This window comes from Pan paniscus, chromosome 1 (genome assembly GCF_029289425.2).
Source record: "Pan paniscus chromosome 1, NHGRI_mPanPan1-v2.0_pri, whole genome shotgun sequence".
In the NCBI taxonomy this organism is placed as follows: Eukaryota; Metazoa; Chordata; class Mammalia; order Primates; family Hominidae; genus Pan; species Pan paniscus.
In genome coordinates this window covers 204,867,400-204,887,574 of record NC_073249.2, presented here as the reverse complement: position 1 = coordinate 204,887,574, position 20,175 = coordinate 204,867,400, and the positions used below count along the sequence as shown (strand labels likewise).

Sequence of the window (20,175 nt, the reverse complement as noted above, 5' to 3'; positions counted from 1 at the left end):
TTCCGTCTTCTCTGCAAAATGGGACGATACCTTGCTTCACAAGCTTGCAAGGATCAAAAGAACTGGTAGTGGGCCGGGCGCGGTGGTTCACGCCCGTAATCCCAGCACTTTGGGAGGTCGAGGCAGGTGGATCACTTACTTGAGGTCACGGGTTCGAGACCAGCCTGGGCAAAATGGCGAAACCCCGTGTCTGCTAAAAATACAAACATTAGCCTGGCGTGGTGGCAGGTGCCAGTGATCCCAGCTACTCGGGAGGCAGAGGCAGGAGGATCGCTTGAACCCAAGGGGTGGAGGTTGCAGTGAGCTGAGATCGCGCGCTGCACTCCAGTCTGGGCAACAGATCAAGACTGTCTCAGAAAAAACAAACAAAAAAGAACTGGTAGAGGAAGCGCTTTGCATACTATCGTTCACAGTATTATTACAAATACAACCATTGGGAAAACATGCAGAGCATAGCCCCGAACTCACGAGCTGCGCCGGCCCGCGCGTGCGCGACAGGCGGGCGGAGCCAGGGCAGTCCAGGCACCGCCTTGACCCGCCCCAGCCTCTTCCCCTTCCCTGTTCCTCCCACTTCCGCGGGCACCCAACTGTGCGTCTCCTGCGCGCTGACGTCAGGTGCGTGCCCCTGTCCGGCAGCCGAGGAGACCCCGCGCAGTGCTGCCAACGCCCCGGTGGAGAAGCTGAGGTGAGTGCGGGGCCCGAGGTTCCCCGCGGGAGCGGCCACCCTACCGTCCCGTCCCCGCCGTCTCCGTCCTCTCCCAGTCCTCGGGGACACCCCGTTTGCGGGATCGTGGGGGGCCCGGGAGCACGGGTTGTGGGGGAGTGCCCGGCTCGCGCTGCGTCCTCCGGGCGGGCGCGGGTCCGCGTTCTGTGGGGGAGCCGGGGCGGGGGTCGCGGCCGGGGAGGCAGGGGGCGCCCGTCTGCGGCGGGGCGCGCGGCCGGGGCTCGGGGCGCGAGCGGGACCCGGCTGTCACCGGCAGCGGCGGAAGGAAGGGGGTCACACCCATCCTGGGCGCCCGGGCTCCCCTCCCCCCAGCCCGGCCCGGCGGGCTCCTAAGGGCGGCCGGGGGCCTCAGAGCGACTCGCGGGCGCCTGGGCCGGGCCGGGCGCCGGTCTTCGGGGCTGGCAGGCTGCGTTCCGTGCCCTGCGCTCCGGCCTGGACTTCCTGCTTCGCCGGGTGCCGCCGCGGACATTTTGCGGCGGGGGTGGGGGGGCGGGGGAGGGGAGTGGGGTTGCGGCCGCGGCGGGGCGGCGGCAGGAGGGCAGCTCGCGGGCTGCCCGCGGCGGTGCCTGTCCGCGCTCCCCTCCGCGCCAGCCGCGTCCTCTGGGCGGGGTGGCCCCGAGCCACGGCCTCCAGGCTGCTCTTCCTTTCGGAGGTCGAGTTTCTAGCATTTCCATCCGCTCCTCCAGCCCGCTCCCTGCCGATTTAGCTGAAGCTTCCCTTTCGGGGAGTTACCTAACCACCTCCCGAAGCCGTCGTTCTGCTGCTTGGTTAATTCCTCTTATCGGGGGGGAATTTTCTTTGTTCGTTTGTTTTTCCTCCCCTTTAAGTCCAAGATAAATGCAGTGTGGTAGATTACGTCATCGCGGTATAAGGAGTGAGACTTAACTCCTACAAGTCAGGGACTTAAATTCAAACAGCATTTTGCAGCCTTAGTCGGTCACCCAGTGGCTTATCCTGCCTGCTTCCCAAGACGTCGTATTCACAGATGATGTTTTGAAAGCTTGTTACGTGTGTTCATGACCGCCTTCAGTGCACCTAAAAGCTAGGAAGGTTTAAAATCCCAGGATTAGTTTGTGTCAGGGAATAAAGTGTAAGACAACACCGTCCACGGCCCCTTGCGTGGCATTAACTTTAAATAGAGGTCCCTTTGACTATACTAGAATGAGGTGGGTTTATTTGTGGGAACACTTTTCGGTCCAAAATGACTTTCCCAGACTGTTTATTCTCCTTTATGACTTACTGCATGCTGGGAATCTCCGTAGGTTGATTCAAGTGCACTTTTTGTGGTGAAGTTGTGTTGAAAAGAGGATCAGTTTATGCCAGATCTATGCTAGACATTTTAGTTTTGTTATTAAAAACGAGACTTCGATCTTTAAGCAAAAAACTTAATATTTTCATAATTTTGAGATCACAATTTTTATTTTTTTGAGACAGGGTCTCAAAGACGTTACTAAATATAATGGATATTGCACTCCCAGGCTGCAGTGCAGTGGCGCGATCTTGGCCCACCGCAGCCTCCGCCTCCCGGGGTCAAGTGAGCCTCCCACCTCAGCCTCCCGAGTAGCTGGTACTGCAGGCATGTACCACCATGCCCCGCTAATTTTTGTATTTTTTGTACAGACAGGGTTTCGCCATGTTGCCCAGGCTGGTCTCGGACTCCTGGGGTCAAGCAGAGATCACAATTTTTGTTCCCTAGGGTGTTTACATTCTAAATTTTGTATCCTTCCGCGACTGCAATAGTATCACACAAAAATGTTGACTCTGTAAAGCAAATGAGATCCAATTGTGTAATGCATTGTTGTAAAGATAATTCATGTCGAAACAAGTGCTTTCCCACTGTTTCTCATTTCTATAGAGAACAGATTGGTAAACACTTAAAAGGAGTGTAGGTTCAAGGCAGCTTTCTGTAGTGTGTAGGCATTACAGACCATTGGATAGGTGTGGAACTTGAATCTTCTGAAATACATTTGTTAGCCTTGATGTAATATTTTAGGCATATAAAATTGGAACACATCTGCCTTATTTTCTTGAGTTTTCTATATTTAATAATTTTAAATAATATCAATTTGTATCTTTCCTTTTAGAAAATAACAGTAGTTTGAATTTATGTGTGTGTATATATATATATATATATTTTTTTTTTTTTTTTTTGAGAAGGAGTCTCGCTCTGTCTCCCAGGCTGGAGTGCAGTGGCGCAATCTCGGCTCACTGCAAGCTCCGCCTCCCAGGTTCACACCATTCTCCTGCCTCAGCCTCCCGAATAGCTGGGACTACAGGCGCCCGCCACCATGCCCGGCTAATTTTTTGTATTTTTAGTAGAGACGGGGTTTCACGGTGTTAGCCAGGATAGTCTTGATCTCCTGACCTCGTGATCCGCCCGCCTCGTCCCCCCAAAGTGCTGAGATTACAGGCGTGAGCCACCGCGCCCGGCCTGAATTTATAGTTTTTATACTGAGATGGAGATAAGAGATTGGTAATCAACTAAGTATTGAATGAGCTCGTTTTCAGTAATTTCTTCAAGACCAGAAAGGTATCACATCCTCTGTTTATACTCTTAAAATGTTTTCATGTTACAACCAATACCTGTTCGTATTAAACTTAATTTTTTGGGAATCTAAGGCAGATGTTATAGCCTAGAGTAGTATAGGGAGTTAAATAAAAAATTGGTGATTTTTTTTTTTTTTTTTTTTGGAGACAGGGTCTTACTCTGTCGCCCAGGCTAGAGTGCAGTGGTGTGATCACAGCTCACTGCAGCCTCGGCCTCCCAGGCTCAACTGATCCTTCCACCTCAGCCTCTGCAGTAGCTGGGACTACGGTGCATGCAACCAGACCCGGCTAATTTTGGTATCTTTCGTAGAGATCGGGTTTCGTCATGTTGTCCAGGCTGATCTGGAATGCCTGAACTCAAGCTATTTGCTCCTGTTGGCCTCTGAAAGTGCTGGGATATAGGCATGAGCGGCTGTGCCGCTGACAGGCTTTCTTGGAAGTAAAAGACAAGTTGTGCTTTTATTTATAGATGTATTTTAAATGCACTTCTCTATTGTTTTAGAGTTGTTTTTTTTTTTTTTTTTTTTTTGAGAGGATGAGAAACAATGAGCACCTTAGGCTCCAGGGCTTCCTTTGAAGGGGAGAGAGGGTTAAATATTGTGTTAACATATCTTCCATGAAAATATCTCTCTGTATTAAAAGGCTTCATTCTGGAATTTTATGGTAATGCCTTATTCAATGTTCTCTTCCACATACATTTCCTCATTAGATTGTAAGTTCTGTGAGGGCAGGGCTTTGGCCTGGCATGGTCACCCCATTGCTAATGCCTAGAATACTGCCATACATACAGTAGGTTTTAAGAAATATTTTTCAAGTGAATGAATTTGATGATGTCTGAGGGTTAACGTTTTCCCTAATATTCCATGGGCCTTTTTGCTGTGTTTCCTGAGACAGCTTTTGTGCTTGGTCAGCCATATCTTTATTTGGGCTCATTGAAGTAGTAATTACTAATCTACTCTTGCTTGACTTTTTCCATCTGTTTAGGTCAGTATCTTCTGCAGCTGCACTGTCTGGACAATTTACCATCACTTAGAAAATCTGTGATGACTACTAGTTCTCTTACTCTCCTAAAAATTATTCACTTAATGTTTGTTTCCTTATCTTCCTTTATTTCTTTGTTTGCAAATAACTTTTACCGCTTGTTCACTACTGTATCAGATTCCTGGTCATGTTATGCTTTGTGTCTTACTAGTTTCTACTTTTAGTTTCTCATACCTTCAGTCCAAAATATTTTTACTAAAGCAATTTTCATTACTTCCATTTCAGCTACCTCTGCTGCTGCTGCTGCTATTTTAAGTCCTGAATGTCAAAACTCTTCTGGGACATTGATCTCAAACTGCTTATTCCGTGAAGTGGAACCAGGCTTTCTGCCACCAATGTGGCGTCCCTTTTTGCAATTTTAGAAAAATATTTTTTAAATCAAAGATTTGGCATTAGCCATTATACTAAAGTCCAGAACAATTTCTAATAGAGCAGAAAACTATATTGTTCAGCCATGGTATTCACTAAGCATTGGTGCTCTATCACCTTAAGACAAAGTCTGATTTAGGCTCTGTTACTTCCTGTTGTTCTGTAACGCTTTACACTTTAACCTTGCATCCTTTTCTGTAAAATTAAGCCATTGCCATTTGCCATTTCAATTCTGCTGTGTGTTCTTGATTGGTATATTGCTACTATAGTGATTAAAAGCATAGACTCTGGAACCAGACTGCCTGGGTTCAGATCCTGGTTCTGCCACTTATTAGGTATGTGCAGTCTAAGTAACGTCTTTGTGACTCAGGTTTACTTCCTCTAAAATAGGGGTAGCAGTAGTGCTTACCTAACAGGGCTGCAGTGTTAGGAAGATTGAATTAATATATATGAAGTGTTTAGGACTGTTCACTGGCACATAGTGAGTGCTGTATAGATTTTTGCTCTTGGCACAACTCTGAGGACCCTTCCCCGCCATCTTTGAGAAGCTGTGTTTCTCTCAAACATAAACATTTTAATAACCATCCTTCTCCCGGACTAATCTGATGAATCCAAAAACATTTCTTTTTTCTTTTTTGAGATGGAGTTTTGCTCTTGTTGCCCAGGCTGGAGTGCAATGGCGTGATCTCGGCTCACCGCAACCTCCGCCTCCTGGGTTCAAGTAATTTTCCTGCCTTGGCCTCTTGAGTAGCTGGGATTGCAGGCATGCGTCAGCGCCCCTGGCTAATTTTGTATTTTTCGTAGAGATGGGGTTTCTCTATGTTGATCAGGCTGGTCTCGAACTCCTGACCTCAGGTGATCCGCCCGCCTCGGCCTCTCAAAGTACTGGGATTACAGGCATAAGCCACCACGTCTAGCCCAAAAACATTTCTAAATGAAGTGGAGATTGCTTTACCTTTTTTTTCTTATTTTTTTGAGACAGAGTCTCGCTCTGTCACCCAGGCTGGAGTGCAGTGGCGCGATCTTGGCTCACTGCAACCTCTGCCTCCCGGGTTCAAGCGATTCTCCTGCCTCGGCCTCCTGAGTAGCTGGGATTACAGGTGTCCGCCACCACACCCGGGTAATTTTTGTATTTTTAGTAGAGGTGGGGGGGGGTTTCACCATGTTGGTCAGGCTGGTCTGCAACTCCTGACCTCACGTGATCTGCCTGCCTCGGCCTCCCAAAGTGCTGGAATTAACAGGCGTGAGCCGCTGCATTCCGGCCTCCTTTACATTTTTATCCGTTACCTTTACCGTTGTCATAGAAGCAAGGGTGTCAGGCCTCAGGTATGCAGTATAGTCTGTGGACCCATCAGCATAAGCATCACCTGGGAGCTCATTAGAACTATCAGGATTCATCCCAGTCTTACTGACCCAGAATCTTATTTTAATAAGATCCCCACATGATTTTTATGTGTATTAAGGCTTGAAGCACCCTCTTCAGGACTGCTAGAGTGATGTCTCAAATTTCGGAAACAATGTGAATGCTTTATTTCATTTTATTTTCCTATGGAAGCATAACCTGGTTTATTTTAGGCAGTGTACCACAATTTATTGCAAGGATCATAATCTGAAAATGAATCTGAAGCATATTTAGTTTTTAAAGGAATTGTAGTTTCCTGCCTATTACGTAGAATTGCCTCATGTCTGCCCATTATCAGGAACTAATGTGTTATTTAAAGTTTTTTTTTTTTGAGATGGAGTTTTGCCCTTGTTGCCCAGGCTGGAGTGCAATGGCATGATCTCTGCTCACTGCAACCTCCACCTCCCGGGTTCAAGTGATTCTCCTGCCTCAACCTCCCGAGTAGCTGGGATTACAGGCATGTGCCAGCGTGCCTGGCTGATCTTGTATTTTTAGTAGAGATGGGGTTTCTCCATGTTGGGAGTTTCTCCATGCTGGTCAGGCTGGTCTCAAACTCCTGACCTCAGGTGATCCACCCACCTCGGCCTCCCATAGTGCTGGGATTACAGGCGTGAACCACCGCACCCAGCCGAATTACGTATTTTTTAATTTTATTTTTATTTTTTAGAGATAGAGTCTTGCTATGTCACCCAGGCTGCAGTGCGTGGTGTGATTATAGCTCACTGTAACCTTGAACTCCTGGGCTTAAAGGATCCTCCAACCTCAGCCTCCCAAGTAGCTGGGATTGCAGGCACGCACCACCACACTTGGCTAATTGCAAATATATATATATATTTTTGTAGAGATGGGGCCTTTTTATGTTGCCCAGGTTGTTCTTGAACTCCTGGCCTCAAGTGACCTCCCACCTTGGCCTCCCAGAGCTGTGGGATTACAGTTGTGAGCCTCTGCACCGGGCCTTAATTTTTTTTTTTTTTTGAGACGGAGTTTTGCTCTTGTTGCCCAGGCTAGAGTGCAATGGCGCAATCTCGGCTCACCGCAACCTCCGCCTCCCAGCTTCAAGTGATTCTCCTGCCTCCACCTCCCTAGTAGCTGGGATTACAGGCATGTGCCACCACAGCACGGGGCCTCAATTATACATTTGAACTTAAATGACATTTTATTGAAAACTAATTGTGGTGACGAGGAATGGTCTAAGCATATGATTAGGATAATTCATATTCATTATGAAAACTTAGGTGAAATACAGACTTGGCATTTAGCTTGTCGAATGTAAACATGTTTTCTGCTTTCTTTGCTAAAATCATATTTCCAATTTCAAGGGAAAATGTTAAGAACCAAAATCATCTTTTTCAGCTACCCACCTGAAAAAATTATTGCTATTTTTCTTTTCTTTTCTTTTTTTTTTTTTTGAGAGTCTCGCTCTGTTGCCCAGGCTGGAGTGCAGTGGTACGATCTTGGCTCACTGCAACCTTGCCTCCCAGGTTCAAGCGATTCTCTTGCCTCAGCCTCCCAAGTAGCTGGGATTACAGGTGCACACCACCATGCCTGGCTAATTTTTGTATTTTTAGTAGAGACGGGGTTTCACTATGTTGGACAGGATGGTCTTGAACTTCTGACCTCAGGTGATCCGCCTGCCTTGGCCTCCCAAAGTGCTGGGATTACAGGCGTGAGCCACGGCTCCCAGCCTGTTATTTTTCAAGGGCCAGATTGAATTTATTTCTCTGATATTTCCTTTTTCCTTCTTTAACTATATGGTGTAGGAGAAATTCTCCAGGACTATCCCTGAGAGCTGGGGGATCAGTGTCTCAGGAACACCTGTGTTTATTACCTGTGTCCATTCTCTGTGTCTTAAGTGGCCATTTGAAGCCATCTATGTCCTTTTCAATTAAAAGATTATCAGTAGGCTGGGTGCGGTGGCTCATGCTTGTAATCCCAGCACTTTGGGAGGCTGAGGCAGGCAGATCACCTGAGGGCTGGAGTTCAAGACCAACCTGGCCAACATGGTGAAACGCCGTCTTTACTAAAAATACAAAAATTAACCATGGTGGCATGCACCTGTAATCCCAGCTACTTGGGAGGCTGAGGCACGAGAATCGCTTGAACCTGGGATGCAGAGGCTGCAGTGAGCGGGGATGCACCACTGTTCTCCAGCCTGGGTGACAGCTGAGACTCCGTCTCAAAAAATTAAAAAAAAAAAAAAAAAAGATTATTGCAATTCATTACTCCTTGTGGAAGGAGGAGAGGTGTCTGAGAACAGATCAGATGAGGAACAGATGATTAAACCAGAGGGAGATGGAGGTGGAATAAAAGAATATTATGTTAATTAGTGTTAAGGGGTATGAGAAAAGAGGATAAATTTAGTAGAAGAAAGCATAAACAAGATTTCAGCTATGGTTCATTTGCTTTGCTGGAAGACAGTTTAGGAGTATTTGTAATATTTTTAGTTTGTTTTTAATCTATATAAAAGCAGATGAAGAGGAGTGGGAAGTGAAAGAATAATGTTACTTGAATAACACTTATCTCTGGTTTCAGGGATTTTCATTACAACTTTACTAGTATTTGTTTCATTAGCTGAATACTATTGGAGAAGAACTCAGTTTTAGATAAATTCTGAAATGGAATTAATACATTCATATCACTTGCTTGCCTAAAAAACATTTTTATTGTAGGGTTTAAGATTAACAAGATTTTAAAATAAGTGATTAGATTTTAGAATGTATAAAGTTTGGTTTATAACTTGAAAGGATAGTTCTATGGATATCAGTGTTTTTTTATTTTGCTATTTTATTCCTGCTGTTTATTTGCTGTGTTCATCATAGGGGCAAAGGAAATGTTAGATCATCCTAATAGTTGATAAGCTAGTAAAGATGAGGGTAGGGGATAATTTTAGAGTAAGGCCTGTGTGGCTTAGTGTGTTTCAGAATATCTGAAAGACATTTCCATGGGCTTGGGTGTCAGATAAATTAGAAACCCAGCCGGGCAGAGTGGCTCACGCCTGTAATCCCAGCACTTTGGGAGGCCGTGGCGGGCGGATCACCTGAGGTCAGGAGTTCGAGACCAGCCTGGCCAACATGGTGAAACCCCGTCTCTACTAAAAATACAAAAAATTAGCCGGGTGTGGTGGCATGTGCCTGTAATCCCAGCTACTCAGGAGGCTGAGGCAGGAGAATCGCTTGAACCCGGGAGGTGGAGGTTTCAGTGAGCCGAGATTGCACCACTGCACTTCAGTCTGGGTAACAAGAGCAAAACTCTGTCTCAGGGAAAAAAAAAAACCCTTTATTATGTCTTCATCCTGGAAATCATAATGTATATAAGTTTATTTTAAAGGGTTAGGGAAGTTAGACGGTCAATCAGTTTAACTTCATGTTTCTTTCTTTTTTTTTTTTTTTTTTTTTGAGATGGAGTCTTGCTCTATCGCCCAGGCTGTAGTGCAGTGGCATGATCTTGGCTCACTGCCACCTCTGCCTCCCGGGTTCAAGCAATTCTCCTGCCTCACCCTCCCGAGTAGCTGGGATTACAGGTGCCCGCCACCATGCCCGGCTAATTTTTGTATTTTTAGTGGAGATGTTGGCCATCTCCACTTTAGTGGAGACCGTGTTGGCCAGGCTGGTCTCGAACTCCTGACCTCAAGTGATCCGCCCCCTTCAGCCTCCCAAACTGCTGGGATTACAGGCGTGAGCCACTGCGCCCGGCCTAACTTGATGTTTCTTAAACTTGTTTGATGACGTTTCATCCTCCCCATCACCCCTATGGAACACCCTTTTTTATTTTATTTATTTCTTTTTTTTGGAGAACGGATTCTTACTCTGTCACCCAGGCTGGAGTGCAGTGGCGTGATCTTGGCTCACTGCAACCTCTGCCTCCTGGATTCAAGCAATTCTGCCTCAGCCTCCCGAGTAGCTGGGACTACAGGCATGTGCCACCATACCCAGCTAATTTTTGTATTTTTAGTAGACACGGGGTTTCACCACGTTGGCCAGGCTGGTCTCAAACTCCTGGCCTTAAATGATGTGCCTGCCTTGGCCTCCCAAAGTGCTGGGATTACAGGCGTGAGCCTCCATGCCTGGCTGTTTGACCCATTTAAAAAATGGCTTGTGGTTTATAAGACAAATTGTTTGAGAATCTGAATGTAGGTACTTCTACCTCATCAGCTAGAACAAAGAAAGTCTAAATAATCATTGTTTGTTTTGTAGTTGGCATCTCACCTCATAACTTTTAAAAGAAAGGTTCTCAATTTGTCACGTTTGCTGCCTAGGTAATGTAGTGACTTATTTTATGCTGCAAATGTCTGCTTGTTTAGGATTTCTGATATAGGCTGGCATGATTTCATTCTTGTAGACTTATGACCAAATTACTCTGTACTGATTCTGAAAAGATTTGTCTTTTTGGTGCATGTATAAGAACATAAGTTGCCTGATCTTAAGAGTTTTTTTCTGGTTGGCTGTGTTGGCTCATGCCTGTAATCCCAGCAGTTTGGGAGACCTAGGTGGGAGGATTGCTTGAGGCCAGCAGTTTGAGACGAGCCTGGTAGCCTGGTCAACATAGTGAGACCGTGGCTCTATTTAAAAAAAAAAAAAAAAAAGATTTTTTCCGAACTTATCCATTTGTCTGTGGTACAAACCTATCCTCTAATTTTTCAAACCAAAAAACTTCTTTATAACTTTGTCCTTAAACACTCCACCTCCAATCTGATGACCTATTCTCTATTTCTATGCTACTACCGCAGGGCAGATCCTCCATTTCAATCTTAGATTATTACCCTAGTTTCTTAGCTGACTTCCTTGACTATCTGGTTGTCTTTGGCAGTCCACCTTGGAATACAGGCACAATATTGATACTCCTGAAACACTGTTCATGGATATGGAAGAAGTGACTGTTGTGCTTAGCTTTTAGAGTCTATATGACTTGGACTCATAGTTTTTTTTGTTTGTTTCTTTTTTCCACTTTGCATGCTTGCTTGTGCCTTTTCTCCTGATACTCCTATCTAACTAGAGATTTATTTTCACATTATTTTAGATTACTCTCCCATGTTTACTCTGAAAATCTGTGGCACTCGTATTTCATAGTGTAAAATTGTAGCAATCTGAGACTACTACAGTTGTTAGCCTCTTCTCCTCATAACCAGTAAAGTATACTAGATGATGTATGATGAACTTTCTAGCATAGAATTTGGTACAGAGTAGGCATTTAGTAAATTATTGAAATGTGTTAAAGGCCTTTGAAGGCAAGATTTCTGTTACCCAGTGTAATGCTGTAGTAGGCATTTAGATATCTTACTTAGATAACTTTTGTAATAAGTTAATAGAGTAGGTTCTTGGAAGAACGAAATCCTATTTTAACAGATGTTTTAGGTCCTAACTTGTGTCCTAATTAGAGAGGGTCTGTTAGGTGCTTGGGATCTTGTTCTTCAACTGCACACATACCAGCACAACTACTGTTAAATTTCTTTTGCGCTTTTTTCCCCTTTAGAACAAAAAAGGATTTAACAGTTATGTGCTTTTAATAACATTGTATTACTTTGTTGGTAACCTTCACAACTTTTTTTTTTGAGACAGAGTCTTGCTCTTGTCATCCAGGCTGGAATGCAGTGATGCCATCATGGCTCACTGGAACCTTCGCCTCCCGGGTTCAAGTGATTCTTGTGCCTCAGCCTCCCGAGTAGCTGGGATTACAGGTGCGAGCCACCACACCAGCTACTTTTTGTATTTTTAGTAGAGATGGGGTTTTGCCATGTTGACCAGGCTGGTCTGGAACTCCTGACCTCTTATGATCTTCCTGCCTTGGCCTCCCAAAGTGCTGGGATTACAGGCGTGAGCCACTGCGCCAGGCCTTCACAGTCATCTTTAGTATGTATAACATTTCATCCTGTGGTGTATTATTACTTGTTTTTTTTTTTGTTACATTAACTGTTTTGATGATACAGCATCTCATTGTTTCTTGATAAAGTATTTCCTTCTTTTTGGATAAATTACCTGAAGTGGAAATATATGTGTAGGGCATTAAAAAAACAAAAAAACAAAAAACCTTGTGTTTTCCTAATATTTTGAGGGAAAATCTTACTGTAATCTTTCTTCCCTTCTAATCAAATACTCTTGTGAATGCTCTTTTTTTAAAATTTTTTGAGATAGAGTCTCGCTCTGTCACTCAAGCTGGAGTATAATGACATGATCTTGGCTCACCCACAGCCTCTGCCTCCTGGGTTCAAGGAGTTCTCCTGTCTCAGCCTCCTGTGTAGCTGGGAGTACAGGTGTGCGTCATCGTGCCTGCTAATTTTTGTATTTTTAGTCGAGACGGGTTTTGCCACGTTGGCCAGGTTGGTGTGGAACTCCTGACCTCAGAAGATCTGCCTGCCTCGGCCTCCCAAAGTGCTGGGATCACAGGTGTGAGCCACTGCGCCTGGCCTTGTGAGTGCTCTTATTTTGTTTTCAGGGGTGTATAATTGACTTTCACTTTGATGGAGTTTAGAACACAGCCTGCTATAGAAGATTGCCTAGAGAAGATTCTTTTTTTTTTTTTTTTTTTTGAGAGTCTCACTCTGTTGCCCAGGCTGGAGTGCAGTGGCGCAATCTCACTGCAACCTCTGCCTCCCGGGTTCAAGCAATTCTCTGGCTTCAGCCTTCTGAGTAGCTGGGGTTAAAGGCACTTACCACCACGCTTGGCTAATTTTCGTATTTTTAGTAGAGACAGGGTTTCACCATGTTGGTCAGGCTGGTCTCGAACTTGACCTCAGGTGATCCACCCACCTCGGCATTCTGGGATTACAGGCGTGAGCCACCGCTAAATTGCCTGCATATTTGGATTATTTCACGTTGATAGTAAGAGTTCATAGTTGAGTGTTAAGTGCTCTTTGCAGAGTGACTGACAACCTGTGATGGTGATACTATTGTCTCTGTTTTACAAAGGAAGCGAGGCTTAAAAGAGTTTTAAGTAGCTTGCCCAAAATCACACAAGAATGGGAATCTGAGCTTTAGGGCTGCTTGATTGAAAGCATATGCCCTTTACTGCAACTCTGTAGTCTTCCTTGGGCATGTTAGAGACTTGAGAAATACTTGCTGTGTGATTAGGTTATTTCGTCTCTTAAAATAGGGCGAGGTGGGTTACAGCCCTTTCTGTAACATTTTGAATCTCTTGGCTACAAATGTGACACTTATTAAATTAAATTGCTCTTTGAGATTGGAATGAAGGGATTTCTGAAAGGATTGATAAAATTAGCAAATAATCCTCTCTAGTAGAAGCAAGGATTTTTCTGAGTTCCCTCTTATTCATGATATTTAGATGCTTTTACTTAACAACTGTTCTGATCTTTTTAGGGCTGTTTCTGCAGATTTTAATTTTGCATAAGAATAAGGTGCCATATTAGGTATTTACTCTCTGCTAGGTGGTGTACCAGTTGCTTTATATACATTACCTCATTTCTCTGTAGTGGTCTTGTGAATTAGATGTCAATTTGTAGATGAGAAAGTTATGGCATAGAAGTGAAGTAACTTGCCAGGATCGTACACATTGAGGTGGAGCTAAGATTGGAACCCATATTTGCTTGTCTTTAAAAATCTCGTCTTTTTTTTTGGAGGGGGAGGGGTCAGAGTCTCTGTCAACCAGGCTGGAGTGCAGTGGCATGATCTCAGCTCACTGCAACCTCCTCCCGGGTTCAAGCGATTCTCAAGCCTCAGCCTCCCGAGTAGCTGGGATTACAGGCGTGCGCCACCATGCCTGGCTAATTTTTTGTAGTTTTAGCAGAGACGGGATTTCACCATGTTGGCTAGGCTTGTCTTGAACTGCTGACCTCAAATAATTGACCCACCTTGGCCTCCCAAAGTGTTGGGATTACAGGCCTCTGTGCCTGGGCGTTTTTTTCATATTACTACTTTAGTCAACAAAGTTGTAAAAGACATTTAAGAATTTTATTTTTTCTTGCCCTTAATATACTGTTCAGTATTGTATTGGCTGCATTGGGACGGGGAATAAAGAAGTATAAGCCTAGTTGTTCTCTCAGAGAGCTTAAAATCTATTAGAGGGGCTGGGTGAGGTGAGGTAGTGCATGCTTGTAGTCTCAGCTACTTGGGAGGCTGAGGCAGGAGAATCGCTTGAGCGTGGGAGGCAGACGTTGCAGTAAGCTGAAATTGCGCCACTGTGCTGCAGCTTAGGTGACAGAGTGATACCCTGTCTCCAAAAAAAAAAAATCTATTAGAATAAACTAAGCATGTGTGACTAAAAATAACATGGTTAATTACTCCTGTGATTCATTTATTCGTTGAGTGTGTCCTGTGTGACTGGTATTGAGCTATTTTGTGGGCATACAGCAGTTATTACCTTTATGGAGATTTCCTTATTTTTAAAAGTCTGTTTCTACTGCCATATGACAGATAAACAAGATAATTATAGATTATGACCTTACAATAAAGGAAATAAGGTAATATGAAAGGAGTGTAAGGAGGGAGGGCACTATTGCCCTGGATAATGTGGTCAGGGGAGGACTTTTGGAGGAGATGATGATTCGAGCTGAGATCTGGAGAGTGAGAAGCCAAAAGCTTTAAGAGCAGGGGCAGGAGTGTTGTTGGTAAAGACTTCAAGGCATGGCCGGGTGCAGTGGCTCACACCTGTAATTCCAGAACTTTGGGAGGCTGAGGTGGGCGGATCACCTGAGGTTGGGAGTTTGAGACCAGCTTGACCAACATGGAGAAACCCCGTCTCTACTGAAAATACAAAATTAGCCGGGTGTGGTGGCACATGCCTGTAATTCCAGCTACTCGGGAAGTTGAGGCTGGAAAATCGCTTGAACCTGGGAGGCGGAGGTTGTGGTGAGCAGAGATTGGGCCAAAAAAGACCTGAAGGCAGGACAGAGCCTGGCACGTTTGGGGAGGTAAGAGACCTGTGTAGCTAGAGCATGGAGAGTACAGGGGAACGGAGCATGAGAAGGTTTGAGAAGGCAAGAAGAAGGGCCTTGCCATGGGTTCGGTTTAGTCCGTTTAGGCTTCTTTAACAATACCATAGACTGGGTAGCTTGTAAACGACAGAAACTTATCACAGTTCTGCATCCTGGGAAGGACAATATTGGGGTGCTGGCGTATTTGATGTTTGGTGAGGGCCTGCTTTGTGGTTCATAGATGCTGGTTTTTTCTTTTCTTCTTTTTCTTTTTTTGACAGTCTCACTCTGTTTCCCAGGCTGGAGTGCAGTGGTGCTCTTAGCTCACTCCCACCTCCGCCTCCCAAGTTCGCTTTGGTGCTCTCAGCTCACTGCAACCTCTACCTCCCAAGCAAGCGATCCTCCTGAGTAGCTGGGGTTACAGGCATGCGCCACCGGCTAATTTTTGTATTTTTAGTGGAGACAGGGTTTCACCAAGTTGGCCAGGCTGGTCTTGAACGCCTGACCTCAGATGATCCGCCTGCCTCGGCCTCTCAATGTGCTGGGTTTACAGGCCTGAGCCACTGCACCCAGACCAGTTTGTTCCTTTTTGCTGTGTCTTCTTGCATGGTGCAAGGGGTGGGGGAGCTCTCTGGGGTGTCTTATAAGGCCACTAATCCCATTTGGGGATGAGGGGACTCTGCCCTCTGGACCTAATCACCTCCCAGCAGTCTCACCTTCTAACAACATCACACTGGTGATCAGGTGTCAGCTTATGAATTTTGGGACACAAACATAGCAGGTGGTCAGGCGGTTGGGGCAGTTTCAATACCTAGACTAGTTAGGAAAGGTCTCAGAGAAGGAGAGGTTTTGTAGTGGAAGGGTAGCTTGAAAATAGGGTGAGTTGTAAGGCCAGACACCCAAGATTTGGCTGAGATGGGAGGATCCCTTGAGCCCAGGAAGGTTGACGCTGCAGTGAGCTGTGATTGAGCCACTCCACTCTGGCCTAGGTGACAGGGTGAGACCCTGTCTCAAAAACAAAAAAAATCTTTAGGAAACCTGTATATTTGAAGATCAAGGGCTAAAAATCCACTCAGTACCATTTAGCAGAGGATGTATGACATCCATTACTCATCTGTTTCAAAAACAGCATTTTCCAAAATTATACATCTCTTTACAAATAAACGTTATAGTATTAATAACTATAGAGGCACCATCAGAACTAGTTACAAAACATGCTGCTAACTTTCACAAGGCATCTCTGAGCCATCTCTTAAGTTCTGTATTTTGATCCCGGGGCTTTAAGAACATTTTCTTTGCTTTAATTAGTTGTAGGTCTCCATTTTCATTGTCTTCATAATTGGCTTGATCTCCCTTTTTGGCAGACTTTTTTCCTGTTGTCCCCACCAAGGTCTCATATTCTAGCCATTTCTTCTAGCCATTTCTTCTTCATCTGACACGTAAAATTCCACTGTTTCATCTTCAATTTCTGCTTTGTTCTTAGTATTCATCTGAAGCACTAATTTCTCAACCTCAGGAGTAAATCTGATGAATGAAATTCCTTCCATAGAAATGATCTTCACATAACAAGAGATGCTGCTCTTCTGTTATGAAATTCTTTACTTATTAAGCTCTGGCAAATCTGAGTACCAGTGCTCTTAACTAATTTTATTTTCTTCCTCTTCTAGTCATTTCTTAGTTTCTGAGTCCAGTCTTCTTTGCATGAACTTCATGTACAGCAGGTTCTTGGAGAACTTGGTCTTGTGCTCAGGTGCCATGCTGGCTTCAGCTTGTGCTGTGTTCTGGCCTCCTGCTGTTTCTTAGTTAAGAGACTAGAATGAGAAAGTTACATGTAAGGATGTCAGTTGGTAGTATTATTGAAGGAAAAATATGTAGGGGGTGATGCTTGTTTATTGTCTGTGTACCCCACTGGAATTGTTGCTCCAAGAGGGCGTGAACTTTGTTATGTGAATTGTGGGGTGTGCCTACATATAGGACAAAGCTTGGCACATGGTAGGTACTTAGTAAAGGCTTGTTGAATGAATGAGTAGATGAATGAGTAGATCTACAAGTCTTGAGTATTTTGAGGAAAAAATCTTATTGTAATCTCCATTTTATTCCTTTTTTTTTTTTTTTTTTTTTTTTGAGACAGAATCTCACTCTGTCCCCAGGCTGGAGTGCAGTGGCACAATCACGGCTCATTGCAACCTCTGCCTCCTGGGTTCAAGCAATTCTCCTGCCTCACCCTCCCAAATAGCTGGGACTACAGGTGAGCACCATCACACCTGGCAAATTTTTGTATTTTTGGTAGAGACTGGGTTTCACCATGTTGGCCAGATTGGTCTCGAACTCCTGACCTCAAGTGATCTGCCCGCCTCAGCTTCCCAAAGTGCTGGGATTATAGGCGTGAGCCACCACGCTTGGCCGAAACAGGGTCTTGTTCTCTTACCCAGGCTGGAGTGCAGTGGTGTGACTACAGCTCACTGTAGCCTTGACCTTCCTGGCTCAGGTGGTTTCTCACCTCAGCCTCCCTAGTAGTTGGGACTACAGGCACATGCCACCACTTTTTTTTTTTTTTTTATTTAATTTTTTGTAGAGATGGGGTTTTGTCATGTTGCCCAAGCTGGTCTTGATCTGCTGGGCTCAAGTGATTCTCCTGCCTTGGCCTCCCAAAGTGTTGGGATTACAGGCGTGAGCCGCCACACCCAGCCTTGGTAGAGGTTTTTTTGTTTGTTTGTTTTTTTTTGTTGTTGTTGTTTTGAGATAGCATCTCCCTGTGTTGCCCAGGCTGGAGTGCAGTGGCATAATCTTGGCTTACTTGCAACCTCCATCTCCTGGGCTCAGATGATCTTCAGCCTCCCAAGTAGCTGGGACCACAGGCGCATGCCACCATGCCCAGCTAATTTTTGTATTTTTGGTAGAGACGCAGTTTTGCCATGTTGCCTAGGTTGTTCTCAAACTCCTGGCCTCAAGCAATCCACCTGCCTTGGCTTCTCAAAGTGCTGGGATTATAGGCTTGAGCCACTGTGCCCAGCCTCTGGGTAGGATTTTCTAAGCAATGTTGTATTCTTAATTGAACATATAAAAAGTAAAGTAGAGATTCCTCTTCAAAGACTTCCCCCACATCTAATCAGAAATAAATAGTAACTTCTCTTAAAAGCAAAATTTATTCAAAGACCTGTGCTAACATTCTTAAATATCTGCTAGCTGTAATAAATAAATCAGTGTACTTTATGTTCTTAGCTCCCACAATTTAGCCTAAATATTTGCCCTGGCATGCTTATACTGGTCCAAGCAAGCATTAGGTCATAGCCTGTTTAAAGGTATTTTTACCTTTCTCAGCATTCCACAAGCTACTTCCTCCTTCCTTTGTTGTCCTCTGCCTTTGCCTCTTTTTTTTTTTTTTTTTTTTTTGAGACAGAGTCTCGCTCTGTTGCTCAGGCTGGAGTGCAGTGGCATGATCTTGGCTCACTACAAGCTCCGCCTCCTAGGTTCATGCCATTCTCCTGCCTCAGCCTCCCAAGTAGCTGGGACTACAGGCGTCCGCCACCACGCCCAGCTGATTTTTTTGGATTTTTAGTAGAGGCAGGGTTTCACCGTGTTAGCCAGGCTGGTCTTGATCTCCTGACCTCGTGATCCGCCTGCCTCGGCCTTCCAAAATGCTGGGATTACAGGCGTGAGCCACCACGCCTGGCCTTATTTGCCTCTTTTTAAAAGTTGTAAGTTGCTAGCCTATCAGGACAAATACAAAACGTGAGGTCCCGTTCCAGCCAATAAAAACCGGACATAGCAGTAGGATAGACACGTCAGGTTATAAATGACCCTGTCTACTTTGCTCGGTGTACTTTTGTGGCAAAACTGCGGGCAAGTGTATCCTTTCTGCAGAAGGTATAAATGGCCTTGCTGAGAAAATTAAATTTATGTTCAAGTGCTATTTCTTTACAGCACCGAGGAACAAGCATTTCTTTTTTTTTCTTTCTTTCTTTTTTTTTTTTTGAGATGGAGTCTCGCTCTGTTGCCCAGGCTGGAGTGCAGTGGCGCGGTCTCGGCTCACTGCAAGCTCTGCCTCTCGGGTTCACGCCATTCTCCTGCCTCAGCCTCCCGAGTAGCTGGGACTACAGGCGCCTGCCACCACGCCCGGCTAATTTTTTTGTATTTTTAGTAGCGTCGGGGTTTCACCGTGTTAGCCAGGATGGTCTCGATCTCCTGACCTCGTGATCCATCCGCCTCGGCCTCCCAAAGTGCTGGGATTACAGGTGTGAGCCACCGCACCCGGTCGGAACAAGCATTTCTAACGAACATATAAGGCCAGCTGTATGCTTTTTGTTACATGTCTTCTGTGATATAGAAGCAAACAAGAAGTTATGCAAACAAGACAGTTTGTTAGCACACTTGCATACGTGTGTGAATGCATGGAATACATTGCTGTGGTTTGAGTACTTTTGGTTGCCTAAAAATCACATGCATGGGTAGGTGTTTAAAAAATTGTACGTTAGATATGCTACTATAACTTACAGCAGAAGGTTATATAAGCTGCGTTTTCCAAAGTGGCTGGATTTGACAGGAGAGACAAGTAGTTTTGATTTTATTCTGTTTAATCCTACAACCAGACTAGTCCTTCTGTTGAACTGATCAGGAAGATTGTGAAATTGGGTCATTCTCTTGATTCCTGTAGTGCCTCTTCTTTCTTATCCTAAGTATGAAAATGGGTTACTTCAGGGGCAAATGTATTTCACATGAAGACAACTTTACTTTTAGTGTGTTTTGGATTAGAGTGAATGTGGTTGTCAGAAAAAGAAAATTCAGTTCTGATACTAACAGTTTAATTCTGATACTCCCACCCCACAGCTTAAGGGCTCAGTCTTGGAAGACTGCCCTCACTTTAGGCAGCAGCTACAAATGCAGTGCCTAGGCTACCTATACCTCTGCCCAGTAGAGTACAAATTTTGGGATTCCCATGGCCCTTCTTAGGTTTGATTATTAGCTAGAACAACTCATAGAACTCAGGAAAACGTTTTACTTACCTTTTTTTTTTTTTTTTTTTTTTTGGGATGGAGTCTCGCTCTGTTGCCCAGGCTGGAGTGCAGTGGCGTGATCTCAGCTCACTGCAAGCTCCGCCTCACAGGTTCATGCCAGTCTCCTGCCTCAGCCTCCCGAGTAGCTGGAACTACAGGCGCCTGCCACCACGCCCGGCTAATTTTTTGTATTTTTAGTAGAGACAGGGTTTCGCCATGTTAGCCAGGATGGTCT

At 44.9% G+C, this 20,175-nt stretch overlaps 1 protein-coding gene and 1 pseudogene across 5 annotated transcripts in view; one reads left to right on the top strand and one right to left on the bottom strand.

The window, feature by feature from the left end:
* The first annotated feature begins 532 nt into the window (after positions 1 to 532).
* The window catches only part of CDC42 (cell division cycle 42), a 40,253-nt gene continuing 20,610 nt past the window's right edge, over positions 533 to 20,175 (top strand). For 3 of the 5 annotated variants that reach the window (XM_003813960.5, XM_055096814.2, XM_055096817.2), the window contains exon 1: positions 533 to 685. The gene's annotated coding sequence lies outside the window, so the exon portion shown is untranslated. Of the gene's footprint in view, positions 686 to 17,084; positions 17,195 to 20,175 lie in introns of those variants that run through there. The other 2 variants (XM_003813957.5, XM_063594147.1) reach the window with 2 other exon arrangements.
* On the bottom strand, positions 5,302 to 16,933 carry LOC129393645 (M-phase phosphoprotein 6-like; annotated as a pseudogene).